At 38.0% G+C, this 22,037-nt stretch overlaps 1 pseudogene; it reads left to right on the top strand.

The window, feature by feature from the left end:
• The first annotated feature begins 8,855 nt into the window (after nucleotides 1–8,855).
• LOC131074980 (probable xyloglucan endotransglucosylase/hydrolase protein 6) lies at nucleotides 8,856–21,766 on the top strand (annotated as a pseudogene).
• The last annotated feature ends 271 nt before the right edge of the window (nucleotides 21,767–22,037 follow it).

The following is a 22,037-nucleotide window of genomic DNA, read 5'->3' as shown; positions in this document are numbered from 1 at the left end:
GCCTTCTAGTTTGACTGGTCATCAAAGCTCGATAGCTTATCAATCCCAATTCAGTTTATGGAGAAGACAATTTACGTAATTGGTAGCTACTAATTGAATCCTAAACGTGTGTATAGTATTAGTTTTTTTTTCTTTTATTTTTAATCTAATTTTACTACAGTTATCTTTTTGTGCTTTGTAATAAGATGAAATGTGAACAAAAGGGGATTAATAATCAATCTTTTATTGAAATGTCAAAATGAAAATCGTCTTTCACAAATAGTTTAGGAATAAGTTAGTAGTTTGTATGCATCTTATGATTTAGTGATTCATCGACAAAAGCATTTATAACTAGCTATAAGAGTTTTCATCTTAAGAAATCATGTTTTACATACCTCCATCTTACACTTGAGCACAATGATGCTTTATCAACTTAAAAGAGGCTATATGTGGAATAGGCTTGTCATTGGTCTTGTAACAATCTTTAAGACCGAGAGTGCATTATATACTTAAATAATAATTAAGTTTTTTTAATCTTTAATTATAATTGATCTTGTTACGGCCTCCTTTACGAATACACTCTTTGGTCTACTTGAACGAGAGAATCTCAACAATTAGTCTTAAATCTCTTACATTATATTGATGAGTTCATTGATATGTCTTTAGGATTACATCTCCTTGACCTTGAACTAGATTGATTCTTCTAAAAGTGAGTAGCAATTTTGAGACTCGACATAAGCCACATCTCGGTATCAAAAATTTTAGAGAACATTTACCTTTTATTTTAAGTTTTGTAAATCTTTAATTATGTTTTTGGTTTAAAAAGCAGTGAGAACAAGGGCACTGACCCTTAACATAGCAGAACTATCAATCATAGCGCAAAAACAACACTATAACAACACCAACCATCAAAAAAGGAACCAAGTCTTTTTAACAATAAAAAACAACAACATAAAAAGCAAACTATAGGGGTTCCTTGTGCACCCCAATGGCCTCCATGGTACTGCTCCATTCGGTAGACAAGAATTTATAGAGGTCCCTAGCCTCCTATTTGTCCTCCTCAGTGTCCACGTAGCATTCCCTCAATAGAGAGAGGGTGAGAGCGGAGTTGTGCAACACCTACAAATTAAATTTGTTCAGGCCCACCATTTGGGCTTCCCAAGTCTCTATCTTGTTCTTAAGTTGTTTGACCTTCTCCTTGATAGATTGCAGTTCGAGAATAGGGTCGAGGTTTTCAATTCTCTGCGTGATGTCCAGCACATCCATGCTCAGTTTTTCCATCTGCTACAGAGTAGGGGCCTCCTGGGGGTTCTCAGCAGCCAATTCATCAATAGTTTCCATAGTCTCTTTGGGCTCGCCAACATCAATGGAGTTGTCAATATCCTTAACCAGATCCATCAGAGGGATAGAATGCATCACCTATTCAGCCAAGTTTAAATCCTTATCCAAATTTCCAGGATCCAGAGCATTGTTGTCAGGGATTTTCATACTCATAGGGCCCTCAATATCCATGTTCAAAGGGGTCGTAACTTTGTCGTCAATGAGTTCCTAGGATTTCCTTTCAGCGGTAGTAATATCAACAACACCAACAATGATTGGGACAGGGTCCCTAGTCATATTAACATTATCAGCATCCCCATCAGGGGCCCCCTTAGTTTTAGGCCCCTCCTCCTTCTTGTCCCCAATGGTGTCCTCCTCAGAGTCCAGATTCTCAATAACTGGGGTCTTCTTCCTGCAGCCTTTGGAAGAAAGTCTGGAGGATCTCCTTTTACCCTCTGAGTCTGGGGAAGGGTTGTCGTTTTTAGTGTCCTCAGCTAAAGAATTGTCATCATAGACAACGCGTTTGCGTTTTGCGGAGGTTTTGCTTTTTCACTTCGACAGGGAGCGAGAAGCATTAGGGGAGGCAAGTAGAATTAAGCTAGGGGAGACCGCCGAAAGAGAAACAGCCGAGGCATAGGCAAGCAAAGACATGGTAGTCGTGGCAAAGCCCTCCTGGGGATATTGGAAGAATCTAGGGAAAGCCAGAGACAGGGCCACAAGCTGCTGGGGAGTCGACATTGGGGGCTGAGAGAGTGAAAGATTCCTAGGGGGGCAGAGAGCCTCATGGAATTTATACAACCTATAAATAAGACCCTGGTGGAGGAGGAAAGGAGGCTTGTCCAAATGCTTAGGGTCCATAGTGTCCTTAACAGAGCTCTCTAAGGAATGCAATAAATAAAACGACAGACAAAGCAAATCATTATTATGGAAGTGATTGAGGAGGGGCAAATGATAGTAGTAGAGTACCTTATACCTGCCTTTGAGAGTGAAGTATTTCATGATCATGAGGCAGATCATGTTCCACAGGTGCTTGAGCTCCTCCTAAGCAAACCCACCTTGCAACTTGACAGGTTCCTCACGGTTGCAGAAAAACTATTTCAAACCCTCACTATTTGCAACATGGTTGGTATGCTTCCAGTGATGGCCATCTAGGGTCAGCTTTGTAGCTTGGGCAATGGTCTCCTCAGAGACATCAAAGGTAATACCGCCAACCAAGACCCGTCTTCCAGACCAGGAGGAGGCGAAAGCAACCGAGAGCTTCTCATCATGGCCCTTCAAGCAGTCCAGAAAATCAACAATTCCACCTTCAACACAGAAATCCAGACGAGAGGGTCATTTTTAAAATCATCCGGATTGTCCAGTTCATATCTCACTCTGTCACCCCCCATTTTGTCTACCAACAAAGCTTCCTTAGTCATAAAATAGATTGAGTTGCAGAGACCCTTTGAGAAGCAAGCCAGGAAGAGAAAATGGGGAATGTATGAGCCCAACGTCAATAAATGAGAAATGAGGTTGGGCGCATGGGAAAACAAGAAGTCACTTTTAGTAATGATTTGCTAGTTACAAGGCGTTAAGAGCCAGCAGATAGCAACGACAACCAACATGTTTCCAATCTAGTTGTACTTCATCATGGATTTGCAAGCCCAAGTGAAATGCCAGCACAACAACGCATGCGTCATCTCTAGCCTGGGCGAATGAGTCACCAACTCATCTGAAGGGATCTGAGGAATATTCTCATTATTTGAATTATAAATCCACCACCTCCAGACAGACCCTAGGAGGAGGGGGAGGGAAGCAATTAGCAACCACTCAATCATTAGTGGGGATCCTGGATTTCTCTTCCTGAAAGAGGAAGTTAACATGATCTAGGAGTGGTTTGTGACTCCTCCAACATCTCAGCCCTAAGAGGTTTAGGCCAATGGCTGCCATGGCGTCCACCACGTTGTTGCCTTCCCTGTAGATATGCATAACTCTAAACGAGTCAAGCCCAGAGATAAGCTTCAAGGTGTCCCTGATGGTTCCCTCAATTGTCCAATTAAGCTTATTCCGCCCTTTGACAATATTAAGGATGAGCATGGAGTCCCCCTGAATGTCCATAATTCTGATTCCCATAGAGAGGGCAATGTGAATTCCCCAAGCTAAGGCCATCGCTTCAGCCTAATTAGAGGAATGGCCATTCAGGTTGCCCACATAAGCAACAACGAGGGCCCTTAGATGGGATCTAATCACTCCACCACCACTAGCTAGGCCCCCCTGGCGGCCCCATCAAAATTAACTTTAAAATTAGTAGCCGGGGGGAACCAAATCGTGCATTGTCTGAGAAGTCTCTTAGAGGAGTCAACAAGAGAGAATGAGGGAGGGAGGTTTCAACATCTAGCAATTCCCCAGTCCCAAATAGAGGGGGGCTTGGATGCCATTCGAGTTTTTGAAATAGAGATGTTCTCAAGAATTAGAATGAGGAACCGAGCAAACACCATTTCCATAGAGGTCTCTTTGTCTCTGAATATCCTATCATTCCACTCCTTCCAGATACACCAGCTAACATGGGTGGGGATCTTCTTCCACAGTTGTTGGATAAGGGGGTTGGAAGAGGGGCCCCGAAACTCTTGACACAGATTTACCAAATTGTCATTCATAACCCAGCTGATATTAAGTTTACTATAGACCATCCCCCAAAGCTCCTGAGTGAAGGCACAGTGGAGGAAGAGATGGGCTGGACTTTTTTCATCAACTTTGCAGAGGATACATCTGTTAGGGAAATGAAAACCCCTCTTGACCAAGTTGTCTTGACTCAAAATTTTGTTGAGGAGGGTAGTCCACCAGAAGAAATTAACCTTAGGGAGGAGTTGGGGGTTCCAAACCTCTTTCCAAATAGGGGAGACAGGTTCCCTGAGTAAGCTAGTGTAGGCAGTCCTGACAAAAAATTCTCCAGAGGGGTCTCACTTCCAAATAAGTCTGTCATCCCTAGGGAACAAGGGGAGGAAAATACCAGCCAAAAGCTTATGGAGCTCTCTAGCAGCAGGAAGGAGGAAGGGGAAGTCAGCACAACAATCCTCCAATGTCCTCCAAGTGCAATTATTGAAGTAGTCACTGACCCTTTCACCAAAGAAGCCTTTAATGGCTTCCTGCAACCATCTCAGGAAGGGGGAAGAAGCAAGGGGTCTCTCCCCTAACCAACAGTCTTCCCAGAAAAGAATGTTCCTACCATTTCCACCTATCCACTTCAAACCATGAGATAAAGGGTCCTTGCAGCTTAAGATGTTATTCCAAATTTTGGAACCCCTGGGAAGGTCCTCCTTTTTCAAGACAAACGAAAACTCCGCATTACCCATGTACTTAGCTTTGATGATCCTACTCAAATCCGAATCCTTGTTCAGAAGTTTCCAGGCAATTTTAGTCATGAGGGCCTTATTGAATTTGGAGATCTTACGAGTTCCGAAGCCGCCCATTGCCTTGGGAAGACACACTTTGTCCCAACTCACCAAGGCAAGCCTCTTCTTTTCTTCCATTCCTATCCAAAGGAAAGTCTTTTGGATGTTTTCCAACTTAGCAGCCATAGCCACAAAAATCTTGAACAGGGAGAGAAAGTACACGGGGATCCCCTGGAGGGAAGAGGAAAGCAGCTGCAACTTCCCTGCACTACTTAGGAATCTACCTTTCCAGCCAGCCAACTTTATCTGCATTCTTTTAAGGATAGAGATCCAAAAGGAATTAGAGACATCCTTAACAGTCAGAGGGAGACCAAGATAGGTGTCAGGGAGGGAGGCTTTTTGACAACCAAGGATTCTGCAGACTTTATCTTGGAGTTGGACATTAGTGTGAGAGAAGTAAATGTTGCTCTTATCATAGTTAATGTGATGGCCAGAAGTCAAAGCATAGGCGTTAAGAAAGGATTTCCAAGCCTTAGCTTCCCAAACAGAGGAGACACCAAAGAGGATAGTATCATCAACAAAATGATGTAGAACATTGGGGGGCGTCGTAGAGACAGGCTTGATACCCAGCAGAGTACCCCTGTGAACCAAAGAGTTCAGGTTAGAGACCAACACTTCAACAAGGATAATGAAAAGGTAGGGGGATAGAGGATCCCCTTGTCACAGCCCTCTGGAGGCCCTTAATTTCTCCAAAGGGTTCTTGTTTAGCAGCACAACATAGGTAATAGTAGAAATGCATTCCCCAATAGGTTTGATAAGTTTGTCTCCAAACCCCATAGCTCTGAGAACTTTGAAGAGGAAGTTCCAATTGACCTTGTCATAAGCCTTGGAGATGTCAAGCTTGAGAACCATCCACATCTGATGACATTTATCCATGGAGTGAATAATCTCATGAGTAGAGATGACCACATCAAGAATTTGTTTGCTAGGAACGAAACCCTTCTGGGATAGGCTTATCAAAGGATCCAAAAAAGGTTTAAGCCTATTGATAAGAACTTTGTTGAATATTTTATAAATGGTGTTGCAGAGGCTGATGGGGCAGAAGTCCTTGAGAGAAGATGCCTCCTGAGTTTTAGGAACAAGAGCAATGAAGGTGTGATTGAGTTTGTTGAGGGGCCTTCCCGATCTGAAAAAATTTCTAGTAGCCAAAACAACATCAGGGCCCACCACATCCCATAAATCTTGAAAAAAAGCCAAGGGGAAACCATCAGGACTCGATGCTTTGAAAGGGCCCATAGCAAAAACAATAGACTTGACTTCCTCCTCAAAGACAAGGGCCAAGATGAGTTTGTTATCTTCCACCAAGAGGGGTGGTGGAAGGTAGTTAAGAAGGTCATCCCCCATAGGGTCCCCTCGGTCACGATCATCTCGAAATAAGGTTGCAAAGTAGTTGGTAGTCAAACGGCCAAAGCTGTCAATGTCATTGACTACCAGATTGTTGTCGTCCATAAGGGAAGGGATGTGGTTCCTATGCATATGAATAGAAGCAGATCTGTGGAAGAAAGTAGTATTTTTATCACCTTCTTTGAGCCATTGAACCCTGGATTTCTATTTCCAATATAGTTCCTCTTTGTGGTTCCTTCCATTTTCTGTGGAGGGCTGCCTCCTCCATATGGGTGGCTTCAAGGGAATCACCTTGATCAATACGCTCTTGTATAGCAGTCAGTTTACTGTTGAGCTCCTTTTTTTGCTTGAATATGTCCCCAAAGGTGTATTTGTTCCAACCCCAGACGTTTCTTTTAACTAAGTCGAGCTTCTGGGCAATCCTGAACATAGGAGTACCAGATATGTTGGTACTCCACCATCTTTTAATGCAGTCCTTGAACTCAGGGTGAGAGTTCCACATAATTTCATATCGAAAAGGGTACTTCCTCCTAGCAGCATTAGTGGTATTCCATAGGAGCATGGGGTTGTGGTCAGAGACCGTTCTGGAGAGGGCAGAGAGCTTCAAGGCTGAACCAATTCCCTAGTTACCCGAGATGAGAAATCTGTCGAGTCTGACCTGGATAAGATACTTTCCCTTCCTAAGATTGGACCAAGTGAATTTTTTCCCTGATAGTTCCACATCCATTAACCCATTTCTACCAATGAAATCAGCTAGATCTATCATGTTGTTAGAGTATTCAGGAAGGCCTCCCAGCTTCTCAGAGGGAATCAAAGGGGAGTTGAAATCACCCGCTATCAGCAAGTGAGCCTTGGCATCATTTTGTATTAGAGTTGTTATCTCATTCTAGAGCATTAATCTACCAAATCAGACATTAGGGTCATAAACATTAACAAGGATGCAGGAGTCCATCGGGGAGGAGAGTTTACAAACCAAAAGGTTGGCCGAGGAGGAGAGAAAACTGCCAAAAAAATGGGAGGGGTCCCACATGGTGACTAGACCACCAGAGGCTCCAGTAGCCTCACTAATAACAAATTTAGCACCAGGCCAGATTTTCCCAGCCACCATGGAGAAGGAGGACAAAGACATTTTAACTTCTTGAAGAAGGACCTTAATTTTATTTTCAAAAATGCATTTTTTTAGAGCATATTGCTTTTGGGGGTTGTTCAGGCCCCTCATGTTCCAAGAGAGGACCTTCATTTCTTACCTTTTATGGTCATCTCCAAGGTCCTCTGCCTGCCATTGCCAATATCCCTTGCTGCCTCCTTTTGTCTTGAAAGTCTACGACGGTCGTCCTGCCATGAGATTTGTCCCCACATCAGGCTTAGCAGTCCTGGTCTTGCATCTTTGAGTAATCCATCCCTCATCAACAGGGGTCATGCAGCCACTGGATGATGCACTAGAGGCACCAGGAGAAGATAAGCCCTAGTTCAGGGGGGGAGCCACCAACGGGGAGCAAGTTGTCTTCGGGATGAGAGAGGGGTCCCTCGCAATCTCACCATCTTCCAATTGATTAGCCTGAGAAACCAAGCTAGTCGTTGGGGACATGCACTAGACCATTTTGGCTGGATTAGAGGCTTTCTGCACAATCTTTGCAAGAGATTGGAGAAGGTTGATGATACTTTCAACAAATGGGTATTCTTCAATAACTGGGTCTTCAACAGCCGAGGGAGGTAGGTCCGGGCCAGGAGTAGGGGGGATAAAAGGCCCCGCAGCAAGGTCATGTTGAATAATAGGAGCATTTAGCACTGGGTCCTCCCCTAGGGCCAAGCCCTTTGAGCTTGAGGAGAGGGGGTGATGGGGCCTTGCATTGAGAGATAACATGCCCCAATTTATGACACTTCTGGCAGAAGAGGGTAGCATTTTCATAAACCAAAGCTTGAGTCCAACTGCCCAGCTTGGATTTAAGGGTTATGAAGCTGGGGAGGTTCTTGCTCACAGTAGCCTGGACACAAAAGTGAGCATAGACCAGGCCTGATTTGGATTTGGTGATTTCATCAACACCTACAAAGTGGCCAAATGAGTTCCCAATCCATTTGAAGATGGATTCGTCCCAGTATTAAAGGGGGAGCCCCGGGGGACGAACCCAAACTGATGCAGTTTTTTGCAAGTCATCCGTAGGATCAAAGCCAGCCTTCCAGTGATAGAGGGAGAGGTTATTACGACCATAGGACTGGCAACCAGAGAGGACATGGGCGACATCCTCCTCGACAATGAATTTGAATAGGAATAGGGCGTCGAGCATAGCACTAATAAAAACACTCCCCTTTAGCTTCCATTTGTCCTTGACCTATTTTCGGACTATCTCCACCATTGGGCGCAAGGAGAAGAACTTCCCCACCAGAGTGTTAGTCATGTGCAGCAAAATGCGGTCCAAGACAACGCCAGGAAGCTCAAAAGACGCTCCTTCCTTAGATTGTGAGTAAACTGGGACAAAGTTGAGGTCCACAGTGTCCGACTTTCCAACCAGCACGTTCTTCCATCCTTTGAGATTCGCATTGCCAGCCGGAGGCTCCGAGGATAGAACAACCAGCACGGCAGGAATAGGGTCAAAAATCAAAACAACGCTTGTGTCCTGAGGGCTCTCCAAAGGAGGATCGTCAAATTGAGGCACTGCTGGAACGGACGGAGGAACCGCAGTGGGACCAATAGAAGATGTGGCAGAAGAAAGTGTCAGCAATGTAGGGTCCAGCTCGGGGGTCGTGGGTGGTGGGGGGAGATCCCCACCAACAGACACCACCATGAACGACGAAGGTTCAAAATTTGAAATTGTTGTAGAGCGGGAAAGTCAGTTAGGGTTTGTTGTCCTCTAAATCTTTAATTATGTTGGGCATCATGAGAAGAGACTTTTTTGTCATATGAATGAGGTAATTTACTTTCAAATTGTTTTAAATAATTATTGTCAATGTATTTAATTGCTTTGCTCTAAAATGTTGTGATTTTTTTTATGAAATCTTTAACTTTGTAGATATTTGGAGAATCAAACTAGAAAAACAGACTCTAATTAAATGTGGAATGAGTAGGGAATATGACTATTGTCCACTTGTTTGCATAGGATTTATGAGCATAATAAGGGGCACATAGAGCTCAAAGCTTTTCGTAGGAAAGAAATTCATTAATTTTGGTTTGAAGTCCAATTTCACTTGAACTTTTTAAAATAAAAACTTCTTAGTGCATATTTATTTTATACTTTAGTCCTTTTTGCTAACTTTTTTACATCCCTTCAAAGCTACTCTAGCATATACTAATTAAATCACAATCTTGATACAATTCAATTGAATTTTAATTTATTTTTTGTGCACGTGGCTCTTGTTTGGTTTATAAAATTGAGTAAATAAAAAGACAATCTAATTTCTTCGCAATAATTGATAAAAATTTCAATTATTTAATATCTATTTGAATTTCATTTAAAATTTGTGATAAATTGTATTATTATCCATAACTTTTCAAAATCCAATGTACTATTTAGAATTCATAGATATGCAAAGTTAGCTACAATTGATACACTTCCCTAGAATTTTTAAACCAAAATAATGCAATCGTTTGTGAGTGTTGTAATCCCTGTTAGGGAAAGAGTACCAGTAGTTGAACATGTATTAATTGTTGTGAGGGTTGTTGATACTTTTTGATCCAATAATAGTACAAATACAAATTATTGTTTGAAACATAAAATATCAATTTTTGTGTGTTTATATATTAATAATTACAATACATTGCACCAATAGTTGTGACTTTAAAGTTGTTATTGCTATGAAATGTACCATTAGTTGTAAAAGGCAACCAATCATGTGATGCCACATCAGCTGCACAAGCATAGGGGCCTCTTTTGCATGCCTATTAGTCTCACGTTTTTTTGGTTGTTTTGGACACCTTGACAAAAAGCATGCTGATGTGGCATCATACTTGATGATGTGGCCTTGAAATCTTAGTTATAAGCAGGGACTTGGCAAGTAAGTCGCTGTAAAAATTTGGGAGTGATTTGAAATTTCCAGTAGAATTTTGAGAAGTGCAAGGTTAGGGTGCACAACTACTGGATCCTCTACCCTATCTAAAGAACTCATAAAATGACAAGTTTTCTAATTTTTGAAGAGCAGGGACCAAGCCATGACTGGTTATAAAATGGATAGGGCAGAAGACCCAGTAGTTGTGCACCCTAACTTCAAGTTTCTCAAAATCCTAAGTGAAAATTTCAAATCACTTCGAATTTTTTACAGGAACTTACTTGGCAAGTCCCTTGCTTATAACTCAGATTTCAGGGCCACACCATCAAATATGATGCCACATCAACATGCTTTTTGCCAAAGTGTTCAAAACAGTCCAAACAAAAAGTGAGACCAATAGGTGTGTGAAAGAGCCCCAATACTTGTGCCGCTGATGTAGCATCACATGATTAGTTACTTTTCACAACAAATGGTATATTTCATTCAATTATTGATACTTATCATACAACTATTGGTACTATGTTTTGTACAAAAATTGGACATTAAATCAACAAGTATAAAGATATTAAATCAACAACTTCTATCACAAAAATTGAAACGTACGCAACTACTAAATCCTTTCCCCTATTATTCAATTGAAAGAAATCTGTAATCTCATTAATACACTGTCCGTAAAGCTATTCCTACGTACTCGAAAGAAGTCTGTAATCCCTGTAGTCAATAATGGTACATTTAAATTGATGAAAGCCATTCATACACGTACCTGAAAATACGGATTAGCTGTACAAAGCGAAATACAGGTTTGAGGCAGAGGGAAAGTCCTTACCAAATTTTCCACTAAAAATGTACTGTCTGAATCTCCATTAAAATTAAAGTCCATTCTGTCAGCGCTGGGAGCATTTGAATCATGTTTTTTTCTGTGGAGAAACAACGACGAGACATAAAAATCATGTGGTCATAAACGTAGCATCCAGATATTTAATGACTTCTGTAGCCTACTTTTGGATTTGAACTGAGTAATGAATGTACGGAGAGATTCTACTCGATGGGAAAGATTGAATGTTATGGGCGTCATGGTGTAGGACAGAATTGCAACCAGAGCCTCCGCCTCTTTCACTTCTGCCCATATTTTACCATTAATACAACAAAAAGGCTCAAATCATTGAAATGGATTGTAATGTTGTATATCTTGTTGAGAATTTAATTTGAATGTTTTTTAACAATTTTGATAATAGGTTATAGAATGTGATCTTATTCTTGAAACATATACAATTATAGTTAGAGTAAGTTTTTCAGATCGAAATATGATCTATCATTCTATTTTTTTCTCTTGTTTTTTACTTTTCAATGATGGAACGTATAGCTTGATACAAAATGTCTATCAATGAAATAAACTCATACAACTATTACAAGCTAATTACACAATTACATTATGAACTGTTGAAATCATATGTTTACATATACAAACATATCAACAATCAAGAAAAGGATTAATTATTTTCAACAACTTATATCATGGGCTGCTACAAATTTTAAGTTGACATTATGAACTGTTGAAATCATATGTCTACATTTACAAACATATCAACAATCAAGAAAAAGCTTAATTATTTTCAACAACTTATATCATGGGCTGCCACAAATTTTAAGTTGAGAAAACAATATAGGCTTATTGTGGTGAATGGGTTTTATTCATAGTTACCAAAAGACTCGTCTCCTACCCGTGGAGACACTTATCAGAGACATAAATGCATGTTTGGTACCAAAAACGTCTCCGAAAACTTCTTAATGCATAGGATGCTTTTGGCTGCCATCTCCTACAATCGCCGAAGTCTCCTAACAAAAAAATAACATCTCTTGCTAGAAAACATAGGGCAAAATGCAATGAAAGTAAAAAATTTAGACTAGCTATCATATCAGTGGTATAAGCAATTTTAATTTCAATTTATTGTTCAAAGGTAAAGTTAAAGTTAAACTTTACCACTGTTCTTGTTTACAAAGTTCTTTGTCATGATATTTTTTAGAAATTATTAAATTATATATTTTTTAAATTGGCATCTCCAAATACTCCCATCTCCTATATTTAAAAATTAGTTTGTACTTGTACCAATACGAGTCTCCAGAGTCTCCAAGTAGCCCATCTCCTAGTAACCTTGGTTTTATTCCATGCTTGAGATTTGCTTCAAAGAAAGAGTATCTTTTTGGTCAAATTAGCATGAAGATCAAACTTGTTCCTGGTGATTCTGCTCTACTGGAACAGTGACTACTTTTAATGTAAGTTTCTTTACTAGTTTGAATTCTTTTGTTTTCTAAATAATGCTTCAACGTACATGCTAACATCTTTGCTAGGTTGAAAGAAACAAAGTTCTATTGAGTGTGCTTTCTTCATTTTCCATTGAAGGACCTTATTGCTCCATTGATGAGTTATTGTTTATTTAATGCAAAGGTTTTGACATTCTCTTTTAATTGGATCATATTATTATTATACCCTAAACATTTTAATGGTGTAGATTATAACTTCTTTCAACCATTCATGATTTGCCCTACAATGAAGCTGTGAAAGGTTTGCATAGCCTTATTTTCAATCCTTTGCTCCCTACCTCCATCTCTTTCTTCCATTAGGATTCAGTTGACAATTTTTTTCTTGATAATGGATTCGCAGTGTGATCCAAAACGTTGACCAAATAAACAAACACAACTTGATCCAAGAATTTATGTTCAATAATCCATAGACAGTCAAAAGCTCATACCATCTACAACTTACATTCTCTTGTACCACTTGTTTTTGGCCTATATTCATGCTTGTTTAGGAAATATTACCCTTTGTGTGTTGTACCTTTGCACTTAATCAACTCCATGGTTCAATATAAAATGGATACTAACAATAGTATTGTCTATCTCTTAAGTGAAGCAAGGTCTTTCTTAACAAGCTATTAGTATCTTGGTTTTTGGACTTCCATTGTATCATTCTTTTTATGGTAAATGGATACAAACAAAAGTATTGTCTGTCTTAGAAGTGAAGTATGTTAAGATCTAAATATGCCCTTCTTTTTTGGTAACTTATGTTTGTATGAGCAAATGAATTCAAACACAGACAACGTGTAGTTCCCCTCCCTAATTCATCCTTTAGGAGAGGATGTGATAAACACTTTTAGATTAGTTCATGTTTATGATGCCTCTTGTTTCATTCTTAATGTTGATATTCTCCTTGACAATGGTGGATTCATTATGATGATTATGTTGACTCTATGCTCTACTTTGATTATTGAAGATAGGTGAATGATTAGCTTCATGGTTATTTCACTAGTTATGACACAAGGCTCATGTTTATTTACTATGACGATTTATCTAAAACATTTCATATTGACAGATCATACATTATGATTTACGAGGATGATGATACATCTTGGATTATTATGATGGATGGACTTATATTTGGTGATCTATATGCACTAATTATACGTGTGTGATTTATATTGATTATTGTGATGATGGTATCTTGTTAGTACTAACACCACTTCATGATTATATTGGATGAGATGATGATGTGATTATTGTGATTGTCTTACTACTGTATTTGAGATAGAGATGATATCATTTCACTCATTGCAAGCATGATACGATGTTGTGATTCTCTTCACTTGTCTAATTATTTATGATATATGCAATGCATATGTTGTTGTTGGAATCCAAGAACACTAAGAGGGGGAGGGGGAGTGAATTAGTGTTCTCCCAGAATGAATAATTTTAACCTTATTAACACAACTTAGCAACCGGTATGCATAAAAGCAGATAACAATAAGTAATAATGCAACCACAAAGATGAACACCATAACACAAAGGTTTATAGGTGGAAAAACTCAATGAAGAAAAACCACAGTGGGATTGGAGACCCACAATATCTATCCACTGATCAAATGAATAAATATTGTACATATAAGGGGCCTGCACATGCAGGAAGGCCAACAACCTAGAGTGCACTGCTTATCATAAAAGGATCCTCATTGACTATAGAAAACTCGGACTACAATCTGGAAATAAGAATGAACTACTAGAATAGCATCTCCTATGCCTGAGTATAGTTCCAGTTAATCTCAATGCCTGAGGTCTTAAACCTCTTTCAAAAACCCAATTCAATCACCTATGATCGACCAAATCCTCAGCATATGATTACAACTTTATTCACACATAGATAATCACATAACCATCCATGACTGTTAACCATGATCTACAAAAGAGATCTTACATCATATTTATACCAACTCGGGACCTAAACAATTAGGTTGGCCACCTAAAAGATAATACAATAAATCCATTACATAAACTCACAAACCAATGATAACACAATTAAGCCTAAGACCGAAACAAAATTAACCAAACAATAAATCCAACCGGTAACATGGGAGCATCCACCAACACGTTACATAAACCGGTCCATACCCTAACAAAATAGCATAGAATAGGTCTAGTGCTAAATGCAACACCACCGATCAACTGGAACACAAACACGATAACCATCGGCATCCCAAAAACCTTCTAGAAGCTGCACCAACACCACTTATTGAATCCATCAAAATATATTCAACAAAGCTCTGCCGATAGAACCCTTACCGGTAGCCAAAAGGCTTACTAGAACATATGATAGCTTCCAGATCACCAAATCCTGAACCAACTGAATATGAAACGCATTTGAACGACATGAATAAACATACCAGACCAATTCCACTAGTCTGAACATATCCCTGGTATGTTCATCACAATCCAACCACTCTACCAAAACCCGGTAGACAGTCAAACAAGCCAGTGTTGACAACAATGACAAACATCAATACAACACATAATCAATTCCTCAAAATTGTCAACAATCTTCCCCTTTGGCATTGATGGCAACACTAGATATGAAAAACATCCAAGTGCCAAGAAGTGTCAAACAGGTCTCCCCCAATGGAGGATATTCAACAATCTCCCACAAATGATATATCAATGAAGCTATGAACCAATTAAATATGTACCAATTAACCATCCATAGACTTGAACCAAATTCCCCCAGTGGGATACAACCAATCTAAAATTTTGTTCCTCCCCCTTTAACTGATATCTTTGTTAAGCTCTATTTTTCACATGTATAACTCTCCCCCTTTGACATCAATGCCAAAAATATGACATATACATAAAAGAAAAACCATAGAACCTCTAAACCACACAACTGACTACTCCCCCTAAGTAGTAGCACTAACTCATCAATCCAGAATGAATGATAGTTCTAATAATGAATATCGGACTGATGCCAATCACCATCACTTAAGTCTTTACCGGAGGGGCAGATACCCCCAATCTATCTCTAAAGTACTCAAATGATTCCTTGGGCAAAGGTTTAGTGAAGATATCTGCAATCTGCTCTTTAGTGTTCACATAAACCAATCTAATTTCATTTGCTTCCACATTTTCCTTCAAAAAGTTATACTTGATTGATATGTGTTTTGTCTTAGAATGAAATACCGAATTCTTTGATATGTCAATAGCAGCAGAGTTATCATAGTGAATAACTACCAGTTCATAACTTAACAGAATAGCATAGAATAGATCTGGTGCTAAATGCAACACCACCAATCAACTGGAACACAAACACAATAACTATCAACATCCCGAAAACCTTCTAGAAGTCACACCAACACTACTTATCGAATCCATCAAAAGATCTTCAAAAAATCTCTATTGGTAGAACCGTTATCGATAACCAAAAGGCTTACTACAACATATGATAGCTTCCAGATCACCAAATCCCGAACCAACTGAATGTGACACGCATCTGAATGACATGAATAACCGAACCAAACTAGTTCCACCAATCTGAACATATCCCCAGTATTTTCATTGTTAGGTCTCGGAGACAACTGATTCACCCCCCCCCTCTCAGTTGTCTAATAAATTCAAACCAAAAACAACTTAACCAACCTTAATGCTTAATACTAGTAAATCAGACTTTATGCCGGTAGGCAGTTTATCAGTTAAAGAAAGACAATAACACCCACAACACATAACACCAATATTTGTACATGGAAACCCTGTAAGGAGAAAAACCACGGTGGGAAACCTTACCCACAATCAGATGATACTACTGCAGATAGTATGTGTATACAAATGGGGTCTGCACATGTAGAAAGGCCAAGCACCTAGAGCTTACTGCTCAAACACAAACAGGAGTCACACTGACTACAATTGGATGGTTAAATCCAATAATGATGTACTGCACAAAATAGCATCTTCATATGTTGGATTCAGTACCGATGTAGTTTTGATTGCCTTTACAAAAACCTTGCTTCACCTTAAATGATGTTTGCATGTATAGCTCTACTTATTCTCGCATATACCTTCTTATGATTCTTTTCCCAATCGCCTATTGAGCTTACAAATAAGATCTTACATATATACCATAACCTACGACCAATTTTAGTAGGCCGGCTCTACAAGATATTACAATAAAATAATTACAAGTAAATCAATAATCGATGTAATATTCGTTTCAACATGTTGGCTTAATGCATTTACAATAACTACAAAGTCATCTCCAAAGCATGTCGTGCTGATCTGGAATAGATAAGCATGTCGATGCATAACCTGGACCTATTTGTCGGTAACAACAAGTATGCAAATACAAATATACCAATGAACAAATCTCCAAGACAAAGTGTCCAAATGATGTCTTCAACATAACCAAGTGTTTTCCATGTCATTCCAAGTGTCGGTGAACAATATTTCCTACCTACCAGTTACCGGTGACTGTGCATAAAGTCACTTGCTTGCCGGTGAACATTGCCAATCCTCCAAAGTGCTAGAGTTGATAAGTGTTAATAGGTGTTGACATCAATGACAAAACTATATCAACATATCCAAAATACCAACATTCATCACAATCCAACCACTCTACCAGAACCTGATAGACAACCATACAATCTGGTGTTGACATAAATGACAAACACCAATGCAACACATAATCAATTCCTCCAAATTGCCAACAGTTGTCTCGTGGATATTGGTGGATGCAAGTTCGCAAGTACTTGACATCGACTCCACTTGGTCTCACGGGTTTGAGCATGTCTTTATCCCAATGGAAAGTTGATCGGAGGTGACATGAGTTCCTTCTACACACTCTAGGCTTAAGTTAATACCTTGTCAATTTAGTGTCTTGGCTTGAGTCGTCTTATAGGCATCGTGTGGTATGTTGTTCAACTCTATGATGAGTTGCCTTGTAGAAGTTCTAATTATTTATTAATTAATAATTAATTGATTCATATAGTTTAGTAAATATTAAATTAAATTAATGGATGACATTTATATTTAGATATTATTGTGTAATTTAATTATTAAGGGTTATTATTTATTAATGTTATTTTATGCATCATAATACCCGATATTTATCATTGTGTGTGAAATATTATTTATTTATTTATTATACTTTATATGTATGTGGGAGATATTTATAGTATTGAGTTTAAATTATATTAGATTAATTTATATTGGTTGGAGCATTTATATTTACCCTTACATTTAATTATTTGTTTATTGTTTATTTATTTATTTGTGGATTTAATTGGGTGTTTATATTTATTTGTGCTTATGATTTTTTTATTTGTTTGTTTATTTATTGATATTTGGATTATTTTTACTATTTACTCCTTTTATTTATTTATTTAATTATTTTACCTACCTACCCTCTTTTACTATTGGATTATTTTTATTATTTGATCTCTTTTTACCCATTTGGATTATTAAATTATCATTTATTCTACCTACCCTATTTTATTATTGGTTGAAAAAATTGGGTAAGTTAAAAATATTATTTGATATTTTCTTACTTTGAATTTGGGTATGGTTGGTAAAAAATATTATATTATCAATTATTTTGATTGGTGGAGATATTGCATAGTTGTTGAATGAAATTGTATTTATTGGTTTTCTAAGTATTTGTCGTGTTGGCTTCCTGGAGAATTTTCTGTATTGCTGAAGATTTTGGTTGTTGGAGCTTGGCTTTGGTTTTGGCTGGATTTTGGATTGGATTTGTGCTTCATCGAATTCATTTGCCATAACTTCAATATTCTAGGTTGGTGGTTTCAACCTTCTTTGTATTTGATTTCGAAAAGATTGTTTTCATTGCATCTGTGAAAAGATTGTCTGCGGGAATGGGGAGTTTGGAGTGGTTGTAAGAATTATTTATTAAGCTTTGGGAATATTGTATTATATGGCTATATTACTAGACATATTATTGTATGTGACTTTTATCTTACTTCATGTGATTGTCGAGAGACCCCTATTTTTGTTGTCGTATGCCTAGAGTATTTTGGAGTCTTCCTGGCTTGTTGTTGATTGATGTATTTTGGTTTACCTTCTACCAATCTATTTTCAAATAAGAACCTTATTGTTTCCTATTGAAGGCTACTGTATTACTCCTTGCGTTTGTTAGGATTTTTTTCCTATGATTGTTCCCGGAAGTTCATATTGAGTTCTATGTTGGATTATTTCCTTAAGTTGCATAATCTATGGGTTTTGTAATTAATTGTGTCCAATTGGAGTAGATTTCACATCAATTTGTGTACTTAATGTATTTCTAGGCATTATCACAAGTTCTTTATTTTTGTTTCTCTGAGCCTATTAGCATTTGTGCTAAACCTTTTGACAAATGCATTGAATGAACGAATGCACCATTCTTCCATGTAAATGCACTATGGTTTTTCCTGAATGCACTACAGGAAGACCTATATGCATTGTAGAAGACTATGGATGCGTTGAAGAACTCGTCGAATGTGCTATTTTATTAGGCATAAGTGCCAAACTGTTTCGTATATGCGTTGCACATTTCTATATATGCGCTAAACTGTGTTTTGAATACGTTGTACTGTTTTGCAAAAGCACTAATCTGCTTGACTTTTGTGTTTTGGTCATTTTGACTTTTTGTGCTGAGTTTTCTTGATCTATTTTTCGTGCCATAGGTTGTATTTTGAATCCTTGTGATTTTTTGAGTTGTTATGCTATTCTGATGTGATATTTGATTATATTTTTTGCTCCAGCAAGATGGTTGTTGCCTTGTTGCAGAAGATTGCATTGTTTTAACTCCAACAAGATGATGTATGCCTTGTTGTAGAGGGTTATATTGTATTTGTCTCTAGCAAGATGATGTGTGCATTTCTATAGAGGGTTGCATTATTATAGCTATGCAAGAGGGAATATGCCTTGCTCCTGATATTTTATTATGTGAGGCTCTTGGTTTATATGGTTTGGCCCATGACATTATAGCTATTATTTCATATTGCATATGCATATGTGGATGTTATTTTGTGATTATGGATGAGCCTCCTTGTTGATGTTATTATATGTCATTACTCTAAAGTCTTGGAACATGGTTAAGGAGAGTGGGCTTCCATGTGATGGTCGAGGTCATGAGAAAATAGGTTGCCAAGAGGTTCCTAGTAAGGATGCTTGGAGTCTAGACCACTAGGAACACATTGGAAGTTTTCTTAATTTAAATAAGAGATAACCATAATAATTAATTAGATGGGTTGGGCAATTAGGATTCATCTAAAAAGATAATAAATGGATTTTTTTGGTGCCCCACCTCATAGCCCTTGAGTGGAGACTCGGGATGAGCATGGGAAGGTCATGGAAATGATGTAACCAAACTCCCTTGATTCTCTCATAGGTTGAGACGATTCCACGTGTCTATTAGGGTGACGGGTGGAGATCATGTAGTGTCGGGTGGAGATCCCAAAGTATATATATATTTCTCTTCTATGTGAGGATAGCATGTGATGACACTCTTCCCTACATGTGTCCTTGTTCCTTATGCCATGATTGTTGGTTAGCCTCTGGGATTTTTTATGCTTTTGATTTATCCATGTGATGAGTTTTGGATTATTGCTCATGTGATTGCTTTTCAGTTGTGGTGTTTGTATTGTTGAGGTCTCTTTGGTTATTAGGTGTCAGCCTAGGTCTAGAATGTGTGTGGGACCTTGTGTCATTCTCTATAGCACGGGGGTTGGTTCCTTATGGTTCCACATGGTCAGGTAGTTTGATGCCTTCTTCCATTGGGATGTTCTTCATTGGATGCTCATGTGCATGAATGTGGATTCTTTATCTCCTCAACTATTGGATGGATTCTTGGAGCTGATTGATGTAATATGATTCATGTGACATTTATATTATTAGAACTCATGAGATACTTTTATTCGTAGATTGAGAGCTATGTATCTTGATGTAAGAGGATCTTGTATTCATATGTAATAGGAATGATGTAATAGGTTGTGATCATGATTTTTGTGATAGGATATGAAGTTTATATTCTTGTGGAATCTATGTTGTATCATGGATATTTATCATATATGGAAATAAGGAATTGGATTCACGGTTAATTTAAAGATGTTAATGGATTAGTTTTGATTGGAATAGAGTATGTGTTGTTAGTTGGAAAAATAGGTAATTACCTTATTATACTTGTCTTGTGAGAATGATTATGCATTGAGTATTATATTGGAAGTTCATGTTTATTATTACTTAAAGAAATTGAGTTGCTATGTTGTAGGTGATGTTTATTAATGGATCAATGATGGTTTGCTAGTAATTTAGAGAATGGGAGAATAGGAACATTTGGATTGGTGCTCCTAAAATGAATCTAAGGGGGTTTAATGGAATTTGTATTATAATTGGATGTATTCATGGTAGTTAAATTGATGGATGTTCTCTTATGTTATTGTATGTAGTAAATGTTGGAAATGTTAGATTGTATTGGAATATGGTAGTGATTATGATGCTATGTTCTTAGTGTTACTTTAAGTAATTGTATTGAGATACCATAGGGAATGTTAATTGATGAGTTCTATTTATTTACGCTTATGTATTGTGCTCTTATAATTATAATTTGAGTTCAATTTGTGAATAATTATTAGATGGATGTTAATGTGTATGATTATTCTAGTTGTATATGTTGCATTAGTTAGTAATATTAAAAAAATTCTCTATTTGTTAGTTAGTTGGCTAATTTCTCTAGAGCATTTTGGTAGGCATTACACAACATGAGGGTTGAAGTGGACCTTGATTTTTGGGGGAATATATCAGGACAACCATACATTGTCCAAACAAATATTTTTGCCCATGGTTAGGGCGACAAAGAACAAAGAGTAAACCTCTGGTTTGATCCTTCTACCAAAGTTCACACCTACTCTATTCTATGAAATCATTATCATATAGTGTAAGAAGAGCCTTCACTGACCCAATTACTTCTTCTACTTCTTGAGCCATTATGCTGAAATTAGGATATTTTTGTGTGAAGATTCTTAGTAGATGATATACCAATCATAGTATATAAAAACAATGAAGAAAAAGGGATCCTTTATCAAAAGTCCCAGCCCATGGGAATATATTCCACTCTATGGAATGCAGATAGCTAGGCTATAAGAGGAGGGTTAGAGAAGATAGAGTGGAGTAAAGAACCATTCAATGCTTATTATAAATAATTTGAAATAGAAGCATGTTCAATCCCCGGAGAAGCTAGTTGTCCCTCTAACATCACCAATTGGTGGGAAGGTTTGAACTACAGGAGTCTCATTCTTGTATTGGCAAAAAGTTATAGGTGGCTTGGGCTAAATCACATGGTATATGACTACTATACAGAAAAATCTAGGTACCCAGTTCTCCCACCAGAGTGTTTGGTTGGTATATGAATTGTTTTAGCACACCATGACATGGAAGAACAAATTCAAGAGGATTATGGCTATTATCACCTGTATGGCAGATATATATGATAAAAAAGATAATGTAATCTATAGTTGTACATATTATGCAATAAGGAGGAAATCCCAAATTTGTTGTTAAGAATTGGCAAGCCTTATGGGATTGTAGATGATAAAGATTGTTTTTTTCTTCTATATAGAAAGGAACCTATTAATATATCCTATGTCATCAAAGTATGATAGCTTATCAACCCCAATTCAG

The sequence above is a fragment of the Cryptomeria japonica genome, chromosome 5 (genome assembly GCF_030272615.1).
Source record: "Cryptomeria japonica chromosome 5, Sugi_1.0, whole genome shotgun sequence".
NCBI lineage: Eukaryota > Viridiplantae > Streptophyta > Pinopsida > Cupressales > Cupressaceae > Cryptomeria > Cryptomeria japonica.
The sequence above is the reverse complement of the archived record's forward strand: the minus strand, read 5'-3'. Positions and strand labels throughout refer to the sequence as shown.